Source organism: Convolutriloba macropyga, chromosome 12 (assembly GCF_964194025.1).
Source record: "Convolutriloba macropyga chromosome 12, txConMacr16.3, whole genome shotgun sequence".
In the NCBI taxonomy this organism is placed as follows: domain Eukaryota; kingdom Metazoa; phylum Xenacoelomorpha; order Acoela; family Convolutidae; genus Convolutriloba; species Convolutriloba macropyga.
This window is the reverse complement of record NC_134479.1, coordinates 16,663,544-16,682,404: the sequence shown is the minus strand read 5'-3', so window position 1 is coordinate 16,682,404 and position 18,861 is coordinate 16,663,544. Positions and strand designations below refer to the sequence as shown.

The window sequence follows — 18,861 nt, the reverse complement described above, 5'->3', positions numbered from 1 at the left end:
AATTTAGTTTCGAGATAAAAAAAAAGTTTCACTCCTTCCAATGGAGTTCAGATGAACCGCGAGTTTTATTTCAAAAATTACGTTTTATTTACATAATTACAGACAAAGATAGCTATTTCAATCAGTTATTCCCTCTCTGGAAGTGAATTGAATATGTCACAGAAATAATTTAAATGAACACGACACAAAAAAAATTATATATTGGAATTGCGATCTAAGATCCACATATTCGAGAAAATGGTTCAACTCACTTATCTAGAATTGATAATCAGTGTTTGCGAGGTAACCAAACACGAATAAAACCACATGGTACTGACTATATAAACTCGCCGCACTGAACTCGAAGTATAAAACAGTGCTGGGCAATTGTAGATGTCGCGTAATAGATTTTGCTCGCTTTCTCGATTTAAATTTGCTTACTTCAAGCGTAAACGGCACAAATTACAAAAGCTCAACAGACATGATGGTGCAGAAAAGGAATAAACCTCTAAGAAGCGGGAGATCGTGGGTTCGATCCTCGTACGTAACTTTTTTTTTCCTCTTGGCCCAAGTCTGACCAATGTAGAAATAGACAGAATGCATGTTTGACAAGTCAAAAAAAGTGACATGAATCAGTCTATGATTCAGTAATAATGAGGAATTACTCTAATCCTTTAATCTCGTCGCTGACTCTAATATAGTTCTTTGCTTTGGGGGGATTAATCGCCAATTTACGCATTGGTACTGTCGCTAAAATTAGCGTCAATGACACAACGAATTTAGCTTCAATTTATTTACATTTTGTCTACAAAGTTTACTTTGTCGCTAATTTTAGCCAATATTGTTTTCAAAACGTTATGAAAAATTGTTTAAAAAATGGTTTTTCGGAACTTTTGGTGACAGAGGTTATTTTTATAACGATTAATCACGAATTAATGCAGTGATACTTTCGCTAAAATTAGCATCAATGACACAAGGAATTTAGATTCAATTCATTCACATTTTGTCTACAAAGTTTGCTTTGTCGCTGGTTTCTGCCAATATGGTTTTCAAAACGTTATGAAAAATATTTAAGAAAATGGTTTTTCGGAACCTTTTGTGACAATGTAAGTTTTTCGAGAAAAATTGTGAGATAATTGGTTGAGAACCCATCTAATGGGTAACGGAGATCCTTTTAAATTGACGGTTATCAGAATATTTAATTGCCAGTGCGTTTTTAAAAGCGCTAAAAATGTTTCAAAACTCAAAAAAGTATTGCGTATACAAAACTTTCAATCGCCCTTTCTGTGTTTAAAACCAACTATGTTTCAATGAAAAATAATGGACAACTACTCATCTGAAATTTGCTTTGACAGTAATCTAAAATTTAATCAAACTATTTGTCATGTTACGGTATATATCAAGATAAGTTTCAATTTACACTTTATTCATTTCTGTGAAAAATTATTCTATGCGACGGATAACTTACCAAATTTTGGCCCACTTTTTTGTGCAATAAAGCTTGAAACAAAATGAGGTTTAAAAAAGTAGAATGTTTAGCTCCTACTAACCTTGAAAACATCCATGATTTTCAGTGTGTATAATTATGTTTCATTGAATAATTTAAGTAGTGAGCTATGCGCAATTTTGCACTCTTCTTCCTTTCAAAGTTACCAAACATGAAAGCTTTTAATAAGTTTAGTCTAGTGATAACTAATGAGGCTAGCGTTAATTTTTTCACAGTGGTAGACTTTACCAGATGGTTGTCAGTTTCCCGGCCATGCGTGTCTAAGCAAAGAGTTTATTCGCCATGCTTTCGGTAGACTTAACACTAGAAAAATGTTTTTAGTTTAACCAAGGTTAACTATATCATTTGTTATATGACCTGAAAAATGAATGCGCCGAGAAGATGCGAGCAAAATCACAATTCAGCAATTCAGTGGGAAAAGCATTGTTTATTTACCGAAATATTGTTTATTTACCACCTCTCAGCGTGTATAAATATGAAACCAATGCCACTAATGTTGTGAAATAATGCTAGGAAATGCTTCGAACAGAGCGATTGCTGTGAAAAAAATTAACTCATCTCATAGCGTTTTTTCTTTAATTTCCTTGAAGTTTTACTACATGCAAAAGTGCAGACGAGTTCAGACAGCAGCATGTTAAAAGCCACCACGAATCGGGTCCGGATGCTAATCTTGCAAGAATCGTGCAAGATTATGCATAATCTTGCAAGATATTTGATGACTAACATCCGTCTTGCTAGAATCTTGGGATGATTATCAACCATATTTTGCAATTTTGTTGCATGATCAACTCCCGCAGAGCCCCAAAGAAATGAAAAACCAAGAAAGGCATAAACCAAAAAAGCTTCCGATATACTAAAAAAAATGAAGGCATATGAAACGATGGGAGTTTTCTATTGTTTGTTTCATAAGATCCTGTTTCTTACCGAAATTATAGTACATAAAAGTATAAAAAACGCAATAAAGAGTAGAGAAGCTGAGAGACATAATCTTTGTTATCAAATAAAAAAATAATTTCAAAGAAATATAACCGAAACGTTTAATTTTGTAAACCCGAACCAAAAAATTGATGGTTATCAAGTTGCGATAGTTTCATTCAAGGGAACAGAAACAATTTGTCCTTAGCTGGTTGTAATCAAGTAGTTTTTCATTTAGCGTATTTTTGCTTCAATTTGTCCTGACAATAGACGTAACTGAAACGCGTAAAATTTCTACGCGGAATGAAAGATGATGCGCCAATAAAAACAATGAGAGCGTAACTCGACGGGAACAAACTTTCCAGAAATTTGTAAGAGTAACTTCGTCTTAACAGATCTTGAAATTAAAGGCTTCTGGCACGCTCTTGTAATATAAACATATTTTTGCAAGAACATTGCGAGACTTGCAAGATTGACATGCGGTCTTGACCAGGGAATAAAAAACATTCTGGAAAGTTTTCAAAAACAAATGTATCGTAACCACCATGCAATTTTACATTTGAAATGAAATCAATTTAACTTTTGTTTTTTATCGGAGTAGCAGAGGTCTTTTTTCTACGAATCCGAAGTAAGAAATCCAAAATATTGAATGTTGAGAAAATAGAAAAATTAGTAGTATAATCACAAAAAATTTAAAAGCAAAGGAAACACGTGTACTTGAAAGGGATATACGAGAGGGAGAAACTTTCTATAGTCTTTAAGAAATCACTTTTTTGAAAGCTCATTGTCAATGCAAAAATGCAACCTTTTCTTATGTCAATGTCAGTTTGCACTAAAACACAGTCAATGTTCAACTCGTTGTCAAACTAGAAAACGTTAACAAATTTTGCGCGGAGGAGTAAATAATCGTAATTTTTCAAGATCGGTACACGACATTTTGAAATATTTTCAAGAACGTTCTCTGCAACTTTGTTCTACAGAGGCAAATGAAGTGCCAAGACTAAAATGAATTCAATTCAATCATTTTTAGAGAGCAAGCGACATGTTAACCCTAACAAATGAAAGGTGAAACACATGAACAGCTGATTTTCCAAAAATTTACCTCAAACAACTGGAAATTCTCGAAAAAAAAACTTGAAACACAAAAAACGGTAGATTTTTTTTCATGTTTACAAAACGCGAGCTGTAAATAACTGTATCAAGTTCAAACAGCATATTACTATGAGCATTAGCATACGTAATTTTTGATCTTGAATGTTTATTGCCTATCTTGACTGAGTACCGAAACAGTTAAAAAACAAATGTCAACGAAACAAAAGCCATTTTTTTCAATGGTACTGCGTTTTGACCCAATTTTTGCAGTAAATTGATCTGCTGAGATCAAACTTCTGTTGCCAACTAAAAAAACAATACAAGGTTTCGGAGGTTATACTTGAAAACTGCAAATTTCAACTGACCAACAAGTGAGACAGCTTTCTTTAATTGTTCCGACCCGCTCAAGGGGAAGGACCTATATAATCAACAGTTTTTTTTTTTCAGTCAACTTTCTCTGATCGATACATAAATCGTACAGCATTGTTTTGAATTTTGCTTTTTCCGAAGATTTACAGAGGTTTAATGAAATGTGTACGTGAACTTCCTTTCTTTTAATCGCATTTTTCCTAATTTTTTACCTACGTTTCATCAATGTTTGCTAAAATATGATAAAATTGTTAACGATAGTCTCATTGCAATTAAAGACAAAAGAGAGTTGGCGAATAGTTTGAACCATCTGTTTAAGCAAAAATTTCGGCTAAATTTTAGAAAGTGTTTCGGAAGTAACATTTTTGCAGCATTTCGCTACTTTAAATCAATATTTATAAAAAATGTTCAGTTTATTTTTAACATGTTCAAGCACAAGCTTGATTTCCTTAATTTGTTTTGAGTGATTGATGACTATTGATTTGTTTTGATTTGTAAAATTTGCGGGTTTTATGTTTACCCACTGGTGCCACCTAGCAATTCATTGTAATCTGGAAATCTCTTGTGAATAAGTAGTAAACATTGGTGACCTTTTTTAACGACAAACACATTGAAAGCAACCAAACTTCTGAAATTGAAACACTGAAAAAAAACTAAACAAAATCAGGGAGTACTTTAAAAATTTTTCTCAATACTATCTCCATTGTTCCTATAATTCAAAATGTTTGCTGTATTTTAGAACCCTTTAGAAAGGAGCAGTCACTTAGCGACAATAACGAAGAACCAGAATAAAGAAGTTAGAGAGTTAAAAAAAAAGAAGAAAGAAAGGAAAATAGTTAAGTACAAAAATGTGTAACAAGAAATGACGTCTACAGAAGATTGTCTCTCAGCATCCAAATAGTCCTAATTTCATTTTCAAATTCTAATGAAGAACAAAGTTAACAATAAAAAAAATCAAAGGGTCTTCATCCGAAGTAACATTTACATAATTGTATATCTATAAAATAAATACCTACTAATATCATATTTACATACTAATATCATATTTATATACTTGGTATCTAATATAAAAAAATTTTGTCCACGCTCCTGTTGAAAAAAAACAAAAAAACAAGCTTTGCACTTTTTCGATTTGCAACAGAATATTCCATATTCTTAGATGAGATTAGCGTTCAATAACATTTTTTTTTAGTTTTCAGGAGGCGCGTACATTGTTTTCAACTCTGGAGTAGACAGTGTTCATAAACATACAAAGACATTAAAAGAAAAAGAAGAACACTCACAATTTGTTTTTATCGTAGTTTATAATCAAGTTTCCAATTTTTCGTTCAAAAAGAATGTAAAGCAAGAAAGAACACAGCAATTACAGTCACACGCTTTCTACTTCAGAGAGCACGTTAAGAAAACTTCGGATTTAGGTTGTTCCTTGCGGAAAAGGTTAAAACGTCAAAGAATAACGGTCAGCTTCAAAGGCTATAACAAACACATTTTGATATTATTTTCCGTAAAAAAAATTGACGTTCTCTGACTGGCTGCAAAGTTCAACAGACCTAACAAAGTTTGGGTTAAAAGAGAAATCAGACCACAACACACTTCACTTCATTAAAAAAACAGGTCTGATTGCTTTTTCACTCAAATTTCAGAACAAAGGAGTTTTGTATCGAAAAGGTGAAACACGTAATTCTGCAGCTTTCGTATAAAAGCAATCATATCGTCCGTTGCAGAACAATAACTCCCTCAACACATTAACAGGACAACAACAAAAAAGCGTCTAGAGCAGCTGTTTTACTGCAGCAAACAAACTGAATACTCTTCCGCGTGTCCCTTGAAGTTGCTTTTGAGAATACTTTTTTCATTCAGCAGTTACAAAACTTAACAAAAAACCAAAACTGACAAACTGATAGATCAAAAAAGAACAAAGTTCTAAATTGTTGCATTAAGCACCTGTATCAATATGCCAAGCGCCAACAATAAGCAAAAGGCGAAATAACAACAGCTGCAGAGGAGAGAAGCAGAATGGACAGTCAATGTCGAATATCTTGAAGCAATGATTCAAGAGCAAAACTTAGAGAACATCATTTTGCCCTATGAGTCTCTTTCTCAACAAAAACTGCAGTTAGACAAACTCTGCGACGACCCTTTTAAATACAACCTAACACAAAATGAATTAAAGGAAATAATAGAGAGATCAGCAGAACGAAGTCTAGTTATATTGAAGTGGAAAAATATGGCAAAGAGCTTTCAAGAGATGTTACTACAGACTCCGACAGCCATTTGCCAGAGCGCGAAAGAAGAGCACAACCACAGCAAAATAACAGTCAAAATGATGGACCCTCAACAACCCATAAACCCTATCACAATCGACAACAAAAGGCATACAATTTGAGAAACAAATCAAAAGCAGAGAGCAGCACAGAAAAAGTACCTACTCTCCCCGCTTCAGAAAAACAACAACAACGCAGCAGAAATCCCCAACGTGGACAGAAAGATGACGATGACATAGAGCGAAGTAATCACTTGATAGGGAACGCTATCAATTCAGATACAACGTCAATGGGAGGAGGGGATACAACGTCAATGGCAGACAACAAAGATAGTAACGACAAGTATAACCCAAATTCCTATATTGAGTTTCCTCTCAGACTTTTTGGGTACAGTCAAAAACAGAGACGCACCGATCCAAAAACCAACATCACACAAATCCGCGAGAGAACATCACAGCTGAATGATGAGTCAATTATAGAATGCACATCGACAAAGATGATAGCGAGTTTTCCAAACAATAATGGTGACCATGACATAAGAGCAGGGCAAAGAAAAAGCAATGGCGATGAGGACTTGACAAAATCCCGAGATGCAATTGAAGTTAACTACAAAGAGCAAAATATCGGACCAATTACCATAAGACGCGTTGTTGGTACCACAACATCAAACGACAAACCCAAATCCTATAAACACGCGAAAAGGAGACAAAAAAGACACCAATCAGATGTAAGTATTGAATCTGATTGCAGTTCTAATCAGATATTTGACACTCACATCCCAGACCAACGGAAAACACTAAGGAAAACACGGCCACAGCAGCAACAATCAAGACAACAAAACTTACATCCTTTTAACAGGAAAAAATCATCAATCAGTAAATTCACGCCTTTACACAGAAAAAATCAACAGACAACAGACAACGACAGTAATTATCTACAATCAACAGACGATGAAAGCAACGATCATCAACAAATCGACAACATCAGACTAAGCAGTAACACAACGCACTATGAACTACAACCAAAAAGACAAGGAGCCAGAAAAAGAGAAAGAAAAACAGACAAGATCCATAATGTTAACCTCGCCTCAAAAAATACCCAATTTCAGGAGACTCAAGGTCAAGGTATTTCAAATATTCACAAACATATTCAAAATCAAGAACAGCAATTTCTTCAAAGCATCGGTTTCTATCAAGATGCGAACAAAATCAATAGAAGTAACCAATCAATTGTCAGAGAATTGAGCAGAAAAGCCGTCAACAACCTAATCCCAGAAACGAACCACAATCTTTGCAATTTCAATCCCAACGCACAAGACCAAAGACTACCAAATTACATCAACAGAACTGGCCAACAACCAGACAGACAGTTTCAACATACACAGACAACAGAAAACATTTCCTTGCCACGACAAGCACAACAACAACCTGTCACTTCCAGCATTAATCTTCCAAAAACTCAACTCAAATCCTTCAGTGGAGATCCATTGTGATGGCACGACTGGTTTAGTTTTTTCAAAGCAACAATACATGACAATGTAACACTGACAGATGCCCAACGGATGACATATCTTCAAAACGCCCTCACAGACAGAGCCAAAGATAGCATCATCGGATACTCATACAATGGAGAGTTTTATCATGAGGCAATGCAAGAATTACAAAAACGATTCGGGAAACAACAGCATGTTACAGCAGCTTACCTTAATAAGTTGGAACACTGGCCCAGACCGACTCTTAATAACACCGAAAGTTTTGTATCTTTTGCAGCGTTTCTTAGACAAATGGTTCAAACGTTCGTACTTCACAATTTCACATCCGATCTTCAATCCTCATCTGCCCTTAAGACTGCAAAAAGATAAACTTGCACCAACAATGATAATCAGATGGAACGAATACGTCCTTAGGCAAGCTATAGTTCAACCTAATTTAATACATTTTAAGGACTGGATCGATAATTACGCAGAAGCTTGCGAAGATTTGTCAACATCACAAAAACCAACCATTCAAGAAAACACTTCGTCTAGAAGATCAAACAGGTTCTTCCAACAGCAAAGTAACAAAAGATGCCCCCTATGTGGATACAGTCACAACTTAGGAAAATGCAACCAATTCCTCTATAAAGATATTAACGAAAGACAACAAACATTAAAACAACTGAAAATTTGCCCAAATTGCCTCACCGAACACCCAAAAAGACAGTGGAACAGTCACTACCGATGTCGCATCGAAAACTGCAACGAATTTCCTCACTCAACAATTCACAGAAACAACTTCATCAGTTCACAGTCTTTTTCACCAACTCAGCAACAGCAAAGGAACCAACAGCAACAACATCAACAACAAACAAACAACCAGGTTCAAAACCATTCTGCAAACAATTATCACAACAATCGTTTCATTTGTTTTGATTTGTAAAATTTGCGGGTTTCATGTTTACCCACTTGTGCAACCTAGCAATTCATTGTAATCTGGAAATCTCTTGTGAATAAGTAGTAAACATAACATTATATTTTTCGCTTGCAAACAAAATTTTTTTCTCATTTTTTTTAAGATCAATTGACATTTTTAACAGTTGCACAGTCATACCAAGCCCAGTTTTGCTCCCATCAATGTTTTTGCGATGAAAAAAGATTCTGATTGTACTTTGGCTCTATCATTTTTGAATTATTTTTTGTTTGGATTTTTTTATCCCAATTGTAAGAATGTCATTTTTTTCCAATAAAGGTTCAATTAGCACAATGTCCCTTGAAGATCCAATGGGGTTCAATGAAAAAATATTGTTCTTTATGAGTAAAGCTTAATGTTTTTATGGTTCCAGCCAATTGTTTTCAAAAATTTTTATATAAATCTTAAGATTTGCAAGGATTTGATGTTCATTTTGTTTTCTTGTCAGTTCATAGCTAATTGCTTTCATGGCTTTGAAATTAATTGTCATCAAAAACTGTAAACATAATTTCTAAGTTTGCCCTTTTTGTTTTCCGTCTATTTGTTATTTATTCTTACGAAGACAGGTCCCATATCGTTTCTGGTGAAATTCAAGACAATTGGTTTAGAAATTTTTTAATTGTTGCACCTTTGACTCTTTCCTTAAATATCTTTAAAAGAAAAAAAACAGATAGACATTGAGTTTTGGTCTCAAGTAAAACTTGTTGTTTTCATTTGATTTTGTTTGTCTTGTCTTCTACTTTCCCTAATGGCAGATATCATTGAACTTCTTATGAGTTATTGTCTCGTTTGTATAGTGATTAGAGTTTAAAGCGATTTTTTAAATGGATACAAAAAATATTTTCAAAGAAAAAGTGACTTTTTTGAAAGTTTTCTATCTCTTCCTCATTTGGTGGACAATTGAATCACAAACTTAGTTGAGCAGGTTCGGACCATTGCATGCGAACGCAGATTACCAGGATTCCTTGTTTGCATATCCAAGCAACACAAAATGTTTTAAGAAACGTACATCAATTGTATAAAATTAGGTCATAATAGTACACAGATAAGAAACAATCGGGATCATGCACAATAAAAAACCAACAAAACAGTTCCATTTTCTGAGAATTTCAGTAGAATGACCAAAACAGCAATAAGATAAAAACTGAATTTCTGAATTGATATTGGTCTCAAATCACATGTTGACTCAAAAATGTCTAATTTACGTTTTAAATGATCAGAGGCCTGTTATATCTACTAACACATAATTTTTGGATTTTCACTCCCAGGTATTATTTACGGTTGACACCAGATTGACAATAAGTACGAGCATTTTTGGGAATATCTGTTTATATCCGATCTGTTAAAAATTTTGGATTACTGAAACCAATTATAAATTCATCTTATTTCATAGCTCAGTAATAATTAGTTCAAAAGTATAAAAGATATCAGCAAAGAATTAACACACTTTAAGTTTCATCCAGTTGATGTTGATCTTCCCTAAATATCAAATGAAATGATTGCTAAACAAAAATATATGTGTGACTTTTTCCAAAACTATTTTTCTAAAATAATTTATATCATTATCGCTCGAAAGTTGTTTATCACTGTCTCGGGGGTAAGGTTTGCTTAAAAAGTACTGTTTTAATAGTTTTGATATTTTGATAAATTTTTTCAGCCCTTCCACCTAGTGGGCGCAAATTAAGCCCCCAAAATTGCAATTATCGCAAAATCTAATCTGTAGAGCTCAAAAAATTGTAAACAAAATAGATCTTGCTTCTGACAAACCCTTCAGCGGCTCATTCTAGGCAAGTTAATTTTTTCTAAGCCTCTCAACCTCCAAGACAATTCTGAATAAAAAAGAAGAAAGTACTATTTCCAACGCACTTGCTTTAAGTGTTACTCTAAGTTTGTATCATATAGTTCGTTAAGTCAGAAAAGCGAGGTGGAGATCACAATTCTAGTAGAGAAGAGATAAGCAAAGAATTAACACAATTTAGGTTTCATCGCGATGATGTTGATCTTCCACAAATATCAAATGAAATAATTGCTAAATCAAAATTTCTGTGTCACTTTTTTCCAAAATAGTTTTTCTTAAATAAATGAAATCATTATCAAGGATAAAAAGTAAAATGCCAGTTTTACCGTTCCGTCTCCGATAATAATCTCTGATGTTCTCATTGCTGAATAAAAACTGATTCAACCATTTCCCATGTAAACAGTTTTTCAGCTTTTTGATGTGTTTTCCTGCAATCGATTAAGCTTTCGTCTAATCCTGTCTAGCTAGGTGAGGACACTTTCAGCTCATTGTTCAACAGTTTTTTATCGCCATTTCTGGGGTAACGATAGCTTGAAAAGTACAGTTTTTGATATTTTGATATTTTTTCAGCCGCTCCCTCTAGTGGGCGCAAATTATGCCCCCAAAATTTCAAATATCAAAAAATCTAATCTTTAAAGCATTTTTGAGCTCAAGTGTTTGCAAATAAAATAGTTTTTACTTCTGACAAACCCTTCAGCCGCTTGTTCTATGTTCCGCAATCTTTTTTATTAAGTTGCGGCAGAAATACCATGAATCAATACGTCAGAGGCTGTAAACATTAATGGTTAGAAGGACACATATTACTCATAAAATCTACCTGTGGAATACGATTCATTCCATCAATTGTACCACTGTAAAAACGAAACCTTGACTCTGTCCAGAATTCCTCTCAAACTACATTAAAAGAGCTCACGTACCTGTTGGCCTAACAGCGACAAACGAATAATTTTAAAACACGTTTTTCAAATTGACACCTCATTCAGAATTTTGAAGCATCTGTAACACATCAACTCTGGCAGCAACAAAATAAAATAATTTTAGTAGACCATAAAAATTTTAGATGATTAAACAAAATAATTGAAAGGCTGTGATCGTAACAACTGGCGTTTAAATTGACTAAAATTATTCAAATACATCACTAAAATAATTATGTGCTTTAGTTTTAAATTGACCATATTCAAAATTGCGCGCTCAGAATAGTTAAAATAGCACCAAAAATAAACACGCACCGCATCAAGAGAATAAAGTATAAATAAAAAACGAGGAAAAAACATTATGGCGAATTTTGTAGCATGCAGTAGTCACGCATGGATACCGCGTGAAGAACTTATGTTGTGTGCGTGGATAAAATTTTATCACACCGCCGAGCCATAGTTCCATTGCCATGATGATGCACCACATATTTATGGCTACACTTCATGTTCCAATTGGCCGATATAGAAATTAGCCGATAACATTGACACTCATTATTTTACTGCCATTATGTACTAATTTCAAATAAGAGGCAAAAAACTGAAAAAAAAACGAACCGCAAAATGTAAAAATGCCGTAATATACACAAAAAGAATAACTTTTGAAGAAATAACGAGCCATCAAAATTCTAATTGTTACTTTTAAGCAGCGAAAATATGCATATTAGCATATTTCTGTTATCGTTTATTGAAGGAATATAGTATTGAATATTAATATCCTTGAATATACAAAAATATGGGGTGTATAAGTGCGTAGTAAGGGTGGGCGAGGGGATAAAAACGGAAAAGTCGCAATTTTTTTTACTGTTATCCTCAAGCAATTTCAGGTTTCGTTTTTCAAGTTAATTTCAGAGTTCTTCGGAAACTCTCTTTTCGCTAGTTGAAAATTTATTTGCAATTGATGAAATTGCAATTATTTTTCTATTTAACTGCTTGATTTTTTTTCCCGATTTTGAAAATCCTAGCTGATGAAATGGTTTATAACTCACAATGGACGATTTTATTTATTGTCATAAATAAAAGACGGTCTTCTCGTCTGATAATCGACTAATTAAAAGACGATATTTCAGCACGTTGGGTGACGTTCCCTAGGCATGACACAATCTCATACATGACGTCATTCAAAAAGTCAAAGAAATTTGCTCATCAAAGAGAACAACTCGTAGAGACGCGGCCATAAAAGAGAAAAAAAGATTACGGCAAGTAAAAACTGCGTATAAACCTTTTTCAAATCTTAAATCTTGTCGGCTAAATGGCAAATATTCGTTTTGACCAGGGCCCAATAATAAAGCCAGATGGCGGTTTATTTCCTGTTCTGTTTTCCACTTTAAACATTATATGAATCTACAATTTTATTTCACTTTTATTTTCATCAAGACTACACCCCATTCCTACCCCCCAACCCCCCCCCCCCCCTGCCCGACCGATCCAACTTCTGACTTAGTTCTTTTCATCCCTCTCCCATCTTCCCGAAGTTAGTTCTATTCCCAGTTTTTTGTCTGGCTGTGACAATGGCTCCTTTCACCTTCAAAGTAAACATGACAGCTCATTTACTTAATAATGCATACGAGCACTACGGCGGCAAAGGTGAATATAAGACAATAGCAAGATAACTTTTTACCTTGAGGTCAAACGGGTACATGTATAAAGCTCAAATGTACTAACCATGACTACCAATTTGTTCACCTGTTAAACTGATGCATATTATGCTATACAAAACCAACTGGCAATCTTCTGAAAGATACACAAAACTTAAGTAGTTTAAAAAAGGGTTATAAGTATACAAACAAATTTTTGAAAAAAAAATCTCTGCGATAACAATGAATGCTTAAAACAATGAACAAGTCTTTATTAAGAACAACTGTAACAATGTTTGCTCGAAAACTTCTCTCACGGACAAAAAGTTACGTTCATTGCTATTACACTATTGCTTTGGTGCTTTAGATTTTACACAAATCTGCTGTACGATAGACTTTGAACACAAAAACCTTTGTTAATCAATTTTACGGCAAAATGGTGAAACAAGGAACGAAAATTAAAAAGACCTTTAAATTACTTGTGAGCAATCCTCGACATCTGAATAAAAGTTCAATTCAACACTTTTGATTACTAATGAAGCTCTGCTTCGACGTTTTTTTGCTTATGTGTAGATTTTTGAATCCAAACGGAATCAAATTTTCCTGGTAAAAGTTAAAATTCCATTGACTTTGTTAGGACACGTGGTAAATCGTGGTTACGGTTTTCTTCCTACGAAACTGAGAGTTCCTTCAACGTTGAGCAACATCAATAAAAAACTGCCAAGTTTTCATTTAAACTTAATTAATACCAAACTTTACTGTAAATAAAAGAAGTGTTTCTAAAGCCAATTTTGAATTTGTTCACATTTTCAAAATCATTCTACGTTTTCTTAAAGTGAATGTTCTACGTTACGTTAATGTGCAGGTTAAAAACCATATCAGTGATTGAAAAACTTTTGAACTTAAGTTTTACTCAATTGCAAAAACAATAACCCTAATTGTACGAATTTTCAGGCAACAGCTTACGTTTCATTACTGATAGAAATCTCTAAGTCTAAAAAACAAATCACAGCAATCTAGAAAATCAAATAACATGATTGGATTGATGACTTTTGAACGAGTTAAGAAATCGATCTTGACTAATCCTGTATTGCAAAAAACATAACATTCGAAGAAGTGCTAATTTTTTTCTTTTAAAGGGGGTGTAATCCACCCAATGGAGAGAACAGTGAGTCCCCACTATGGAACATCACAGCAGCGTATTTAAATTTACCGCAAAAATACATTCTCATAGCATCGTTAAACAGAAGGTAAACACAATGGATTTATATCGAAGGTCATTGATAAAAGCTGAATCAAGTAGCTGCTTTTAGCATTGTCTAACAAAACTGGTAAAACAAGTAGGGGTAGTCAATTATATTAACACAAAGAATTAGAGGCGAGTGAATGATGATTCGTTCAGCCTTCCTTCTTCGACAATTGCAAACACAGAAAATCGGCGGGTGTGTATGAACTCTTGAGGGCTCTACATCCCCTGAGACATAACTGACAGCTTCGCAGCTACACAAAACTTTAGTTTCAAAAAGGGTAATAAGTATACAAATAAATTTTGAAAAAAAAACTATGCGATAACAATGAATGCTTAAAAGAATGAACAAGTCTTCATTAAAAGCAACTGTAACAATGTTTACTCGAAAACTTTTCTCACGGACAGAAAGCTACGTTCATTGCTATTACACTATTGCTTTGGTGCTTTAGATTTTACACAAATCTGCTGTACGATAGACTTTGAACTCAAAAACCTTTGTTAATCAATTTTACGGCAAATGGTGAAACAGTGAACGAAAATTAAAAAGACCTTTAAGTTACTAGTGAGCAATCCTCGACATCTGATTACAAGTTTATTTCAACACTTTTGATTTCTAATGAAGCTCTGCTTCAACGTTTTTTTGCTTATATGTAGATTTTTTAATCGAAACGGAATCAAATTTTCCTAGTAAAAGTTAAAACTCCATTGAATTTGTTAGGACACGTGGTAATTCGTGGTTACGGTTTCCTTCCTACGAAACTGAGAGTTCTTTCAACGTTGAGCAACATCAATAAAAAACTGCCAAGTTTTCATTTAAACTTAATTAATATCAAACTTTACTGTAAAAAAAAGAAGTGTTTCTAAAGCCAATTTTGAATTTGTTCACATTTTCAAAATCAATCTACGCTTTCTTAAAGTGAATGTTCTACGTTACGTTAATGTGCAGGTTAAAAACCATATCAGTGATTGAAAAACTTTTGAACTTAAGTTTTACTCAATTGCAAAAACAATACCCCTAATTGTACGAATTTTCAGGCAACAGCTTACGTTTCATTACTGATAGAAATCTCTAAGTCTAAAAAACAAATCACAGCAATCTAGAAAATCAAATAACATGATTGGATTGATGACTTTTGAACGAGTTAAGAAATAGATCTTGACTAATCCTGTATTGCAAAAAACATAACATTCGAAGAAGTGCTAATTTTTTTCTTTTAAAGGGGGTGTAATCCACCCAATGGAGAGAACAGTGAGTCCCCACTATGGAACATCACAGCAGCGTATTTAAATTTACCGCAAAAATACATGCTCATAGCATCGTTAAACAGAAGGTAAACACAATGGATTTATATCGAAGGTCATTGATAAAAGCTGAATCAAGTAGCTGCTTTTAGCATTGTCTAACAAAACTGATAAAACAAGTAGGGGTAGTCAATTATATTAACACAAAGAATTAGAGGCGCATGAATGATGATTCGTTCAGCCTTCCTTCTTCGACAATTGCAAACACAGAAAATCGGCGGGTGTGTATGAACTCTTGAGGGCTCTACATCCCCTGAGACATAATTGACAGCTTCGCAGCTACACAAAACTTTAGTTTAAAAAAGGGTAATAAGTATACAAATAAATTTTGAAAAAAAACTATGCGATAACAATGAATGCTTAAAACAATGAACAAGTCTTTATTAAGAACAACTGTAACAATGTTTGCTCGAAAACTTTTCTCACGGACAAAAAGTTACGTTCATTGCTATTACACTATTGCTTTGGTGCTTTAGTTTTTACACAAATCTGCTGTACGATAGACTTTGAACACAAAAACCTTTGTTAATCAATTTTACGGCGAATGGTGAAACAGTGAACGAAAATTAAAGAGACCTTTAAGTTACTTGTGAGCAATCCTCGACATCTGAATACAAGTTTATTTCAACACTTTTGATTACTAATGAAGCTCTGCCTCAACGTTTTTTTGCTTATATGTAGATTTTTTAAACGAATTGGAATCAAATTTTCCTAGTAAAAGTTAAAACTCCATTGAATTTGTTAGGACACGTGGTAATTCGTGGTTACGGTTTCCTTCCTACGAAACTCAGAGTTCCTTCAACGTTGAGCAACATCAATAAAAAACTGCCAAGTCTTCATTTAAACTTAATTAATACCAAAATTTTAATGTAAATAAAAGAAGTGCTTCTAAAGCCAATTTTGAAGTTGTCCACATTTTCAATATCAATCTACGTTTTCTTAAAGTGAAAGTTCTACGTTACGTTAATGTGCAGTTTAAAAAACATATCAGTGATTGAAAAACTTTTGAACTTAAGTTTTAATCAATTGCAAAAACAATACCACTAATTGTAGAAATTTTCAGGCAACAGCTTACTTTTCATTACTGATAGAAATCTCTAAGTCTAAAAAACAAATCACAGCAATCCAGAAAATCAAATAACATAATTAGATTGATGACTCTTGAACGAGTTAAGAAATCGATCTTGACTAATCCTGTACTGCAAAAAACATAACATTCGAAGAAGTGCTTATTTTTTCTTTTAAAGGGGCTGTAATCCACCCAATGGAGGGAACAGTGAGTCCCCACTATGGAACATCACAGCAGCGTATGTAAATTTACCGGAAGAACACATGCTCATAGCATCGTCAAACAGAAGATAAACACAATGGATTTATATCGAAGGTCATTGATATAAGCTGAATCAAGTAGCTGCTTTTAGCATTGTCTAACAAAACTGATAAAACAAGTAGGGGTAGTCAATTATATTAACACAAAGAATTAGAGGCGAGTGAATGATGATTCGTTCAGCCTTCCTTCTTCGACAATTGCAAACAAAGAAAAATCTGCGGGTGTGTTTGACCTCTTGAGGGCTCTACATCCCCTGAGACATAATTGACAGCTTCGCAGGAGCTCACCTTGGTTCGGATTAAGTTGATGGTCTCTGAGTATCGTTTGTTTTTCTTGTCAGCTGTGTTTCGGCTAACTTTTTCATGACTCTTGTAGTTTTTTAAGCTGTTCGTGATATGAGTAGGCATCTTTGTTGGTTTTCGGGCATGAAGATGCGAGGGCGTTGAAAAGTTTGACATTCGCCTTGATGTCCAGTCGAGCGTCGTCATAAGTGCTCTTGGTTTTGTGTGGAGATTATTCTCCTTGAAGCGACTGAAGCTTTGGCTCTATTTCGACATCATAACAATCTTCGTTCATCAAACTCGCCAATGTGTCTCGAATTTCGTTATGGCGAATGTGAGTGTACTCGCCTTTTGCACAATGGAGGGCATGCGTGAAAATGAACTTTTAACCACATGAACAGATACTTTGCGTTTTCTTTAACCCGCGGCCATATCATAGGTCTAGTCCATCTCGAAACTCTAACTTCGTTAGGCAGAAATTTTACTTTCTGAGTGGTAGGGCTATTAGCCAACTAGAAGCGCCCTTTTGCGAAGTGAATTCTAAGTAGTTTTTTGTCTGTTGATTCAACGCTTCTTTCAGACCATTTAGCTTGGTTTTTTCTTCCTTTATTCGAGCTATTTTTATACCCTGTTGCAAAAGATTTTCAGCGAGCTGAGCCTGGATAGGGTCATGGTTGTTTAGAGGGTTGTAGAGCTCAATCCAGTCAAAGTAATCTTGTGTACTTGCAGTCGGGTTAGCCATATTCAACCCACCCAGGGGCAAGGGTAGGGCTTAACTACTCCAAGAGTTCCATCTGAGGGTTCGAGACCGGTTATGGCTGGTATACGTTTCTCATTCAGAGTTGTTTCCACGGCTGTCAACGCGTCGGTTAAGCCGGGCGTTGTTCGGTTGAGGTACGCAAATTTCTGTTGGACGGCTTTGGTTAAGCAGCTTCAAACATTCTGCGCCGATGTTTGCGCAAATGATGAGAGTTTTTTGAGCATAGACGTTTATTTACGTGACGAAGCGAGAGCAGAATCAGAGCACTATGAGCTATCACCAATCAAGGAGCCCAAAACAAGTGTGCTTTTGGTGATTTCGACATCAGTATTGGCAAAGGTTATTCTCGCATCTTCCAGTTTCGGCTCTTTAACCACTAAATGGAATTTAGACCGTTCACAAGATATCAGTAAGGCTTGCCACTGAGAAAAAAGCAATCAAAGAAATCTCGGATTACCGTTAGTTTTTCGGCAGCGGAGCTATCGTCTGCATACCAATTCTGTATCAAGCTGCCGGTCGCAATACAATTAATCAGCGGTAACGTGGCTATGCCGTACATTGCCGTAGCAAGGGGATCGCCTTGAGTTGTCCCATCTTGAGACAATATTGTGTCTTTCTCGATAAGCAGCTTAGATGGTGGTTGGTAAGAGTTATTCACAGCGTGTGTGAGTGAACACTCGAAGAAGCTGTAATGTTTGTTTAGTAATGGAGAAACATGAAGTTGCAAGAAAAGTACTTGTTTCTCTTAAAAGACAAAAAATAAGGACCAAAAGAACTTCCTTCTTTTAATAAGGACAAATTATAAAACATTGACAATGACAATGAAATGCCAAGCAATCAGAATGTGTGACACTCAAAACTGAACAACGAGGCTTGGCGCTATGCGGTCGCACATAATGTCGCAACCCCGCTCAAATAGTTTTATGACTTCATGGCATAAAAAGTGATGAAGAGGTAGAAAACCTTCAAAAAGTCTTATATTATCCGAAAATGATTGATGTAGCCTTTTCAAAAAATCTT

The 18,861-nt window shown here is 34.6% G+C and overlaps 1 protein-coding gene across 4 annotated transcripts in view; it reads right to left on the bottom strand.

Annotated features, from left to right (window-relative positions):
* Positions 1 to 18,861, bottom strand: part of LOC142351012 (sodium/potassium/calcium exchanger 3-like) — a 48,154-nt gene that overhangs the window by 23,395 nt on the left and 5,898 nt on the right. The window contains exon 1 of one of the 4 annotated variants that reach the window (XM_075403056.1): positions 13,008 to 13,099. The exons of 1 other annotated variant lie outside the window; for it this stretch is intronic. The gene's annotated coding sequence lies outside the window, so the exon portion shown is untranslated. Of the gene's footprint in view, positions 1 to 1,529; positions 1,792 to 11,288; positions 11,693 to 13,007; positions 13,100 to 18,861 lie in introns of those variants that run through there. 2 more of the 4 variants (XM_075403055.1, XM_075403057.1) reach the window with 2 other exon arrangements.